Source organism: Pristiophorus japonicus, chromosome 2 (assembly GCF_044704955.1).
Source record: "Pristiophorus japonicus isolate sPriJap1 chromosome 2, sPriJap1.hap1, whole genome shotgun sequence".
Taxonomy (NCBI): Eukaryota; Metazoa; Chordata; class Chondrichthyes; family Pristiophoridae; genus Pristiophorus; species Pristiophorus japonicus.
The window spans coordinates 46,721,509-46,730,017 of record NC_091978.1 but is presented as its reverse complement, the minus strand read 5'-3'; the positions used below and the strand labels follow the sequence as shown (position 1 = coordinate 46,730,017).

Genomic DNA, 8,509 nt, shown 5'->3' with positions numbered 1-8,509 from the left:
GCACATGACTCCAAATCAGAGTCAATGCCAGACCACCAAACGCGAGACCTGGCAATGGCCTTCATCATCACAATATCGGAATGGGTACTGTGTAAATCCCGTACAAATCTCTCCCTGCCTTTCTTGGGCACAACAACACCATTACTCCATAGCAAACAATCAGGTTGAATGGCTAGTTCATCTTTGCGACGGTTGTAAGGTTTGGTCTCATCACACACTTCCCTGGGAATGGCCGACCAATCACCACTAAGGACACAACATTTTACAACCGATAAGATCGGATCCTGGCTGGTTCAGGTCCTAACTTGTTGAGCAGTGACAGGCGACCCTTCACTCATAAAGCCATCCATGATGTTGTGTATGTATAATGTATGTACAGTAACATTTTTTTTTTTTTTTTTTAATTCGTAGCCAATCGTTCCAATTCTTTGTCAAATCACAAACGCCAGAGGTCACCTTGCACATGCCAAGGATCACTCTGCGCCAATGCTCTTAGCCAAAAGGCCTAGAGCCACTGCACCGTTCCTGGAAGTACTGCAATACCAGGTTCGTGCCATGGAGGTGGATGGGTCAAGCCACCCCACACACCTCCTGTTTCCAAAAAAAGCAAGCATATACCTTCCTGACCAGGGAGAAACCACCCGGAGGTCATGGTGGCTGGTCAGGTCAGTTACGCATGATCTTAGCCAAAAGGCCGGGAACACGCAACCAATCCCATGCGATGAAGTAACATTAGTCCACTGAATGTATCTTCACACTGTAAACACTATACCTGTACTATCAGAGGGTGCTACTGGTAGAGACCTAAGGGTCATCTGCACACTGCAGGTAACCAAGTATAAAAGGGAGCTCACCTCACTGTATCCTCACTCAGGGAGCTACGATAAATGGACTAAGGTCACAACAGTTCAAGTGCAATACCTTAACTCATGAAGTCATTACTAGAGTGCTTACATATATAACAACTGGCGATGAGATTACGAATTTTCACGCGCAACGTGGCTAACCTAAGCAACTTTCGACAACTCGCTGATGGAGAAGATTGGATGCCTTTGTGGAAAGGCTCGAACACTATTTCATCGCGAACTACCAGGCGAGAGACACACCGACCTCGCTGGCTGACAAGCGCAGAGCTTTCCTGCTCAGCAGTTGTGGGCCCAATGTCCACGGCCTTGTCAGGGACCTGCTAGCCCCAGCGAAGACGACAACCAAAACGTATGCGGAGCTCGTAACAATAATACAGGAACAGCTCAAACCTAAAGCGAGCATCCTCAGAGCCAGACACCGGTTCTACACCCACCGGCGGCCCGAAGGCCAAGAAATTGCAAAATATGCTGCAGACCTGAGACGATTGGCTGCACCATGTGATTTTGGCGATCACCTCACCGAAGCACTGAGGGACACCTTTGTTTGAATCGACCACGAGGGCCTCCTCCTCAGGCTGCTCTCTGCGGACACTACGGTCACTCCGCAGAAAGCAATTAAAGTGAGCCAGGCATTCATGATCTCGGCCTGCGATTCCAAGAGGATGATGACTCACCCCCAGGACTCTTAACCCGAGGAGTACAGTGAACCGAATGGCGCCTTTCAGAGGCAAGGTTGCTGCCCCGAGACCCGCAACCCTGAGTCCACCACATGGGCCAACCGGCTAGTCCCGTGCTGGCGCTGTGGAGAAAATCACGGGGCCCACCAGTGCCGATACAGAGACGAAACTTGCAAAGGCTGTAACACTAAAGGTCATCTCCAGCGAATGTGTAAAAGAAATTTTACTCACTGAGTCACTGAAGAGTTGGCCAATCACCCGGGCTCCAGCGCTGATGAAGACAAAGAGAGAGTCCAGGAGGCAGCTCCGCCCCAGGAAGAGGTGTACGGAGTGTATACCTGCTCTACCAAGAGTTCCCCGTTGTAAATGGAAGTTGAAACCAACGGTGTTCCAGTCTCGATAGAGCTCGACACAGGGGCGAGCCAATCGCTGATGAATCAGACGGCCTTCGAGAAACTCTGGGACAATCCTGCCGAATGACCTAAAATGCTCCTGATCCAGGTGAAGCTGCTCACTTACACAAACGACACCATCCCAGTTGTTGGCAGCATGGATGTCCAGGTGTCCTACGGTGACACGATGCACAAGCTACCTTTGTGGATTGTTGCTGGTGATGGTCCAACGCTGCTGGGAAGATGATGGATGAAACAAATCGAAATCTGTTGGAGCTGGGAAAGCCTCCAGGCCTCGGCGATCGACGTCCTATACGGCCCCAAATTTGGATCCATCACAGGGCCTGAAAATCCTACCATCCAACTCGACTGTGTGGCGACGACACAGACCACACAACTCAACGGTGAGATGATGCAACCCAAATGACCAGTCCTCACCTTCTGGGCTCAAGTGGCAGGACTCCAAAGGAAGATCGGCGTAGAAGGTAAATTTCCGGCTTCAGTGGCAGAACCTGGGGAGAAAAGGATCACCGCAGCCTACCTCGTGGAAAGAAAGAAGATGGCGCCAGCACCACGAGGTGAAGCACCTGAAATCAAGATGGCCACGACCAGACCACGAGGGGAAGTGTTGAGGGAGCAACATGAGATGCCGAGCAGCGAACTGGATTGGGGTAAACATAGAAACATAGAAAATAGGTACAGGAGTAGACCATTCGGCCCTTCGAGCCTGCACCGCCATTCAATGAGTTCATGGCTGAACATGCAACTTCAGTACCCCATTCCTGCTTTCTCACCATACCCCTTGATCCCCCGAGTAGTAAGGACTACATCTAACTCCTTTTTGAATATATTTAGTGAATTGGCCTCAACAACTTTCTGTGGTCGAGAATTCCACAGGTTCACCACTCTCTGGGTGAAGAAGTTTCTCCTCATCTCGGTCCTAAATGGCTTACCCCTTATCCTTAGACTGTGACCCCTGGTTCTGGACTTCCCCAACATTGGGAACATTCTTCCTGCATCTAACCTGTCTAAACCCGTCAGAATTTTAAATGTTTCTATGAGATCCCGTCTCATTCTTCTGAACTCCAGTGAATACAAGCCCAGTTGATCCAGTCTTTCTGGATATGTCAGTCCCGCCATCCCGGAAATCAGTCTGGTGAACCTTTGCTGAACTCCCTCAGTAGCAAGAATGTTGTTCCTCAAGTTAGGAGACCAAAACTGTACACAATACTCCAGGTGTGGCCTCACCAAGGCCTTGTACAACTGTAGTAACACCTCCCTACCCCTGTACTCAAATCCCCTCGCTATGAAGGCCAACATGCCATTTGCTTTCTTAATCGCCTGCTGTACCTGCATGCCAACCTTCAATGACTGATGTACCATGACACCCAGGTCTCGTTGCACCTCTCCTTTTCCTAATCTGTCGCCATTCAGATAATAGTCTGTCTCTCTGTTTATACCACCAAAGTGGATAACCTCACATTTATCCACATTATACTTCATCTGCCATGCATTTGCCCACTCACCTAACCTATCCAAGTCACTCTGCAGCCTCATAGCATCCTCCTCGCAGCTCACACTGCCACCCAACTCAGTGTCATCCGCAAATTTGGAGATACTACATTTAATCCCCTCGTCTAAATCATTAATGTACAATGTAAACAGCTGGGGTCCCAGCACAGAACCTTGCGGTACCCCACTAGTCACTGCCTGCCATTCTGAAAAGTCCCCACTTACTCCTACTCTTTGCTTGCTGTCTGACAACCAGTTCTCAATCCACGTCAGCACACCACCCCCAATCCCATGTGCTTTAACTTTTCACATTAATCTCTTGTGTGGGACCTTGGCGAAAGCCTTCTGAAAGTCCAAATACACCACATCAACTGGTTCTCCTTTGTCCACTCTACTGGAAACATCCTCAAAAAATTCCAGAAGATTTGTCAAGCATGATTTCCCTTTCACAAATCCATGCTGACTTGGACCTATCATGTCACCTCTTTCCAAATGCGCTGCTATGACATCCTTAAAGATTGCAAGGCCCTTTTACAGGAGACCAGCAACCCAGCACAATTAAAGGGACAGTTCCACTCTTTGTACAGCGATGCTGGTGATACTAATAAAAAAGATGTAATTAACGAATGCAAGTATCTAAATGTACCGTTGAACAATGATGCTGGTGACACTAATGTAAAAGATGTAATGAACAAATGCAAGTATATAAATGTACTGTTGAACAGTGATGCTGGTGATACTAATGAAAAAGATGTGATTAACAAATGCAGGTATCTAAATGTAACCTCGCACAGACATGCTGATAGTACACAGGAAAGTGATATAATTAACAAATGCAAATTTGTAAAGACAACTAACAATGTCGAGTCAGCTGATTGCGGTCGGAGCCAATGTATCATGAATGCACGCCGACAAAGCCAAAGGCAACCTCCCTTGGTCAGGGAGGCCACACGTTCCTGTGGCTCTGCCCACCACTAAGCAACGGCAAAGGCCCTGAGAGACAGCCAGATGAGCAATCTGAGGCCACCCAGCTGGCAGGGGGCACAGTCCAGTTGCTCCGGAACAAGCGTCCTCACCTACCTGCACCCACACCTCAGGAGCAAGACTGTAATACCACATCTGTACCTTGCCTGTAATATGTACTTGTTCCACTACTGCTGAACCCAAACAGTGATATAACCAATCCGATTCTTTATTCTCTGTACATGTACGCCAACGCAGATGTCGAGCTACACACATGGTCTATGTATGGGGTGGGGGTGGGGGGGGGAACGGACACACATGGATCACACCCAGAACCCACACAACCCTCACTACAATCTCCAACCGTCCACTGCTGACCATTTCCCAATGTCGTGGCAATAAGGACTTGGAGGTCCACAGGGAGAGAGCCATTCCCAAGCACAGACAAAGTGCAAGGGCTTTGGGCACTCAAGTCGAGGGCCAGAGCACACAATGCAAAGGTCAATGGCACAAGACTTAGGGGGGAGTGATATTGTGCATGTATAATGTATGTACTGTAACATTAGGCCACTGAATGTATCCTCATACTGTATACACTATACCTGTACCACCAGAGGGTGCTACTGGTGGAGACCTAGAGGTCACCTGCACACTGCAGGTAACCAAGAAAAAAAGGGAGCTCACCATGCTGCACCCTCATTCAGGGAGCTGCAATAAATGGACTAAGGTCACAACAGTTCAAGTACAATACCTTACCTCGTGGAGTCATTACTAGAGTGCTAACATATATAACACATGACCAACAGTAGGTCTGCAGGTTGTGGCGTCTCCACTTCCGGCGTGGGCAATGGTAAACGGCTCAATGCATTGGCACAATTCTCGGTGTCAGGTCTATGGCGAATGACATAATCATAGGCAGATAATGTCAGCACCCACCTCTGGATGCGGGCCGACGCGTTGCTATTGATACCTCTATGCTCTGAAAGCAAAGATCTGACTGCCTTGTGATCGGTTTCAAGCTCAAAACGAAGCCCAAACAGATACTGGTGCATCTTTTTAACCCCAAATACGCAGGCTAAAGCTTCTTTCTCCAACATGCCATAGGCCCGTTCTGTTTTAGACATGCTTCTCTACGCGTACGCAACGGGTTGTAGTTTTTCCGACTCATTGGATTGTTGGAACACGCAACCAATCCCATGCGATGAAGCGTCACAAGCCAGTACTAAACGCTTGCACAGGTCATAATGTACCAGCAATTTGTTGGAACAAAGCAGATTTCTAGCCTTCTCGAAGGCCCTGTCTTGAGATACACCCCAAACCCAGTTGTCGCCTTTTCTGAGCAGCATGTGCAGCGACTCTAATAGTGTGCTCAATTTCGGTAAGAAATTACCGAAGTAGTTGAGAAGACCAAGGAACAAACGCAGCTCTGTCACATTCTGGGGTCTGGGTGCATTTTTGATGGCCTCTGTTTTCGAGTCCGTAGGTCTGATGCCTTCTGCAGCAATCTTCCATCTCAGGAATTCGACTTCCAGTGCCATAAAGACGCACTTCGAACGTTTCAGCCTGAGCCCCACTTTGTCCAGACGACGTAGAACCTCTTCCAGGTTGTGCAGGTGTTCAGCAGTGTCACGACCTGTGACCGGAATGCCGTCTTGGAACACCACGGTTCCAGAGACGGACTTCAGTAAACTCTCCATGTTTCTCTGAAATATGGCTGCAGTCGAGCGAATACCAAAATTGCGATAGTGATAGGGGATTCGATGGTGAGGGGAATAGATAGGCGTTTCTGCGGCCGCAACCGAGACTCCAGGATGGTATGTTGCCTCCCTGGTGCAAGGGTCAAGGATGTCTTGGAGCGGGTGCAGGACATTCTGAAATGGGAGGGAGAACAGCCAGTTGTCGTGGTGCACATTGGTACCAATGACATAGGTAAAAAAAAGGGATGAGGTCCTACGAAAAGAATTGAAGGAGCTAGGAGCTAAATTAAAAAGTAGGACCTCAAAAGTAGTAATCTTGGGATTGCTACCAGTGCCACGTGCTAGTCAGAGTAGGAATCGCAGGATAGCGCAGATGAATACGTGGCTTGAGCAGTGGTGCAGCAGGGAGGGATTCAAATTCCTGGGGCATTGGAACCGGTTCTGGGGGAGGTGGGACCAGTACAAACCGGACGGTCTGCACCTGGGCAGGACCGGAACCAATGTCCTAGGGGGAGTGTTTGCTAGTGCTGTTGGGGAGGAGTTAAACTAATATGGCAGGGGGATGGGAACCTATGCAGGGAGACAGAGGGAGACAAAAAGGAGGCAAAAGCAAAAGACAGAAAGGAGGTGAAGAAAAGTGGAGGGCAGAGAAACCCAAGGCAAAGAACAAAAAGGGCCACTGTACAGCAAAATTCTAAAAGGACAAAGGGTGTTAAAAAAACAAGCCTGAAGGCTTTGTGTCTTAATGCAAGGAGTATCCGCAATAAGGTGGATGAATTAACTGTGCAAATAGATGTTAACAAATATGATGTGGTTGGGATTACGGAGACGTGGCTCCAGAATGATCAGGGCTGGGAACTCAACATCCAGGGGTATTCAACATTTAGGAAGGATAGAATAAAAGGAAAAGGAGGTGGGGTAGCATTGCTGGTTAAAGAGGAGATTAATGCAATAGTTAGGAAAGACATTAGCTTGGATGATGTGGAATCTATATGGGTAGAGCTGCAGAACACTAAAGGGCAAAAAACGTTAGTGGGAGTTGTGTACAGACCTCCAAACAGTAGTAGTGATGTTGGGGAGGGCATCAAACAGGAAATTCGGGGTGCATGCAATAAAGGTGCAGCAGTTATAATGGGTGACTTTAATATGCACATAGATTGGGCGAGCCAAACTGGAAGCAATACGGTGGAGGAGGATTTCCTGGAGTGAATAAGGGATGGTTTTCTAGACCAATATGTCGAGGAACCAACTAGGGGGGAGGCCATCTCAGACTGGGTATTGTGTAATGAGAGAGGATTAATTAGCAATCTCATTGTGCGAGGCACCTTGCGGAAGAGTGACCATAATATGGTGGAATTCTGCATTAGGATGGAGAATGAAACAGTTAATTCAGAGACCATGGTCCAGAACTTAAAGAAGGGTAACTTTGAAGGTATGAGGCGTGAATTGGCTAAGATAGATTGGCGAATGATACTTAAGGGGTTGACTGTGGATGGGCAATGGCAGACATTTAGAGACCGCATGGATGAATTACAACAATTGTACATTCCTGTCTGGCGTAAAAATAAAAAAGGGAAGGTGGCTCAACCGTGGTTATCTAGGGAAATCAGGGATAGTATTAAAGCCAAGGAAGTGGCATACAAATTGGCCAGAAATAGCAGCGAACCTGGGGACTGGGAGAAATTTAGAACTCAGCAGAGGAGGAAAAAGGGTTTGATTAGGGCAGGGGAAATGGAGTACGAGAAGAAGCTTGCAGGGAACATTAAGGCGGATTGCAAAAGTTTCTATAGGTATGTAAAGAGAAAAAGGTTAGTAAAGACAAACGTAGGTCCCCTGCAGTCAGAATCAGGGGAAGTCATAACGGGGAACAAAGAAATGGCAGACCAATTGAACAAGTACTTTGGTTCAGTATTCACTAAGGAGGACACAAACAACCTTCCGGATATAAAAGGGGTCAGAGGGTCTAGTAAGGAGGAGGAACTGAGGGAAATATTTATTAGTCGGGAAATTGTGTTAGGGAAATTGATGGGATTGAAGGCCAATAAATCCCCAGGGCCTGATGGACTGCATCCCAGAGTACTTAAGGAGGTGGCCTTGGAAATAGCGGATGCATTGACAGTCATTTTCCAACATTCCATTGACTCTGGATCAGTTCCTATCGAGTGGAGGGTAGCCAATGTAACCCCACTTTTTAAAAAAGGAGGGAGAGAGAAAGCAGGGAATTATAGACCGGTCAGCCTGACCTCAGTAGTGGTAAAATGATGGAATCAATTATTAAGGATGTCATAGCAGCGCATTTGGAAAGAGGTGACATGATAGGTCCAAGTCAGCATGGATTTGTGAAAGGGAAATCATGCTTGACAAATCTTCTGGAATTTTTTGAGGATGTTTCCAGTAAAGTG

The 8,509-nt window shown here is 47.7% G+C and overlaps 1 non-coding gene across 1 annotated transcript; it reads right to left on the bottom strand.

Annotated features, from left to right (window-relative positions):
• Positions 1–509: 509 nt before the first annotated feature.
• Positions 510–706, bottom strand: LOC139252017 (U2 spliceosomal RNA). The gene has a single exon (XR_011591438.1). It is a non-coding gene; the product is annotated as a U2 spliceosomal RNA (small nuclear RNA).
• Positions 707–8,509: the final 7,803 nt, after the last annotated feature.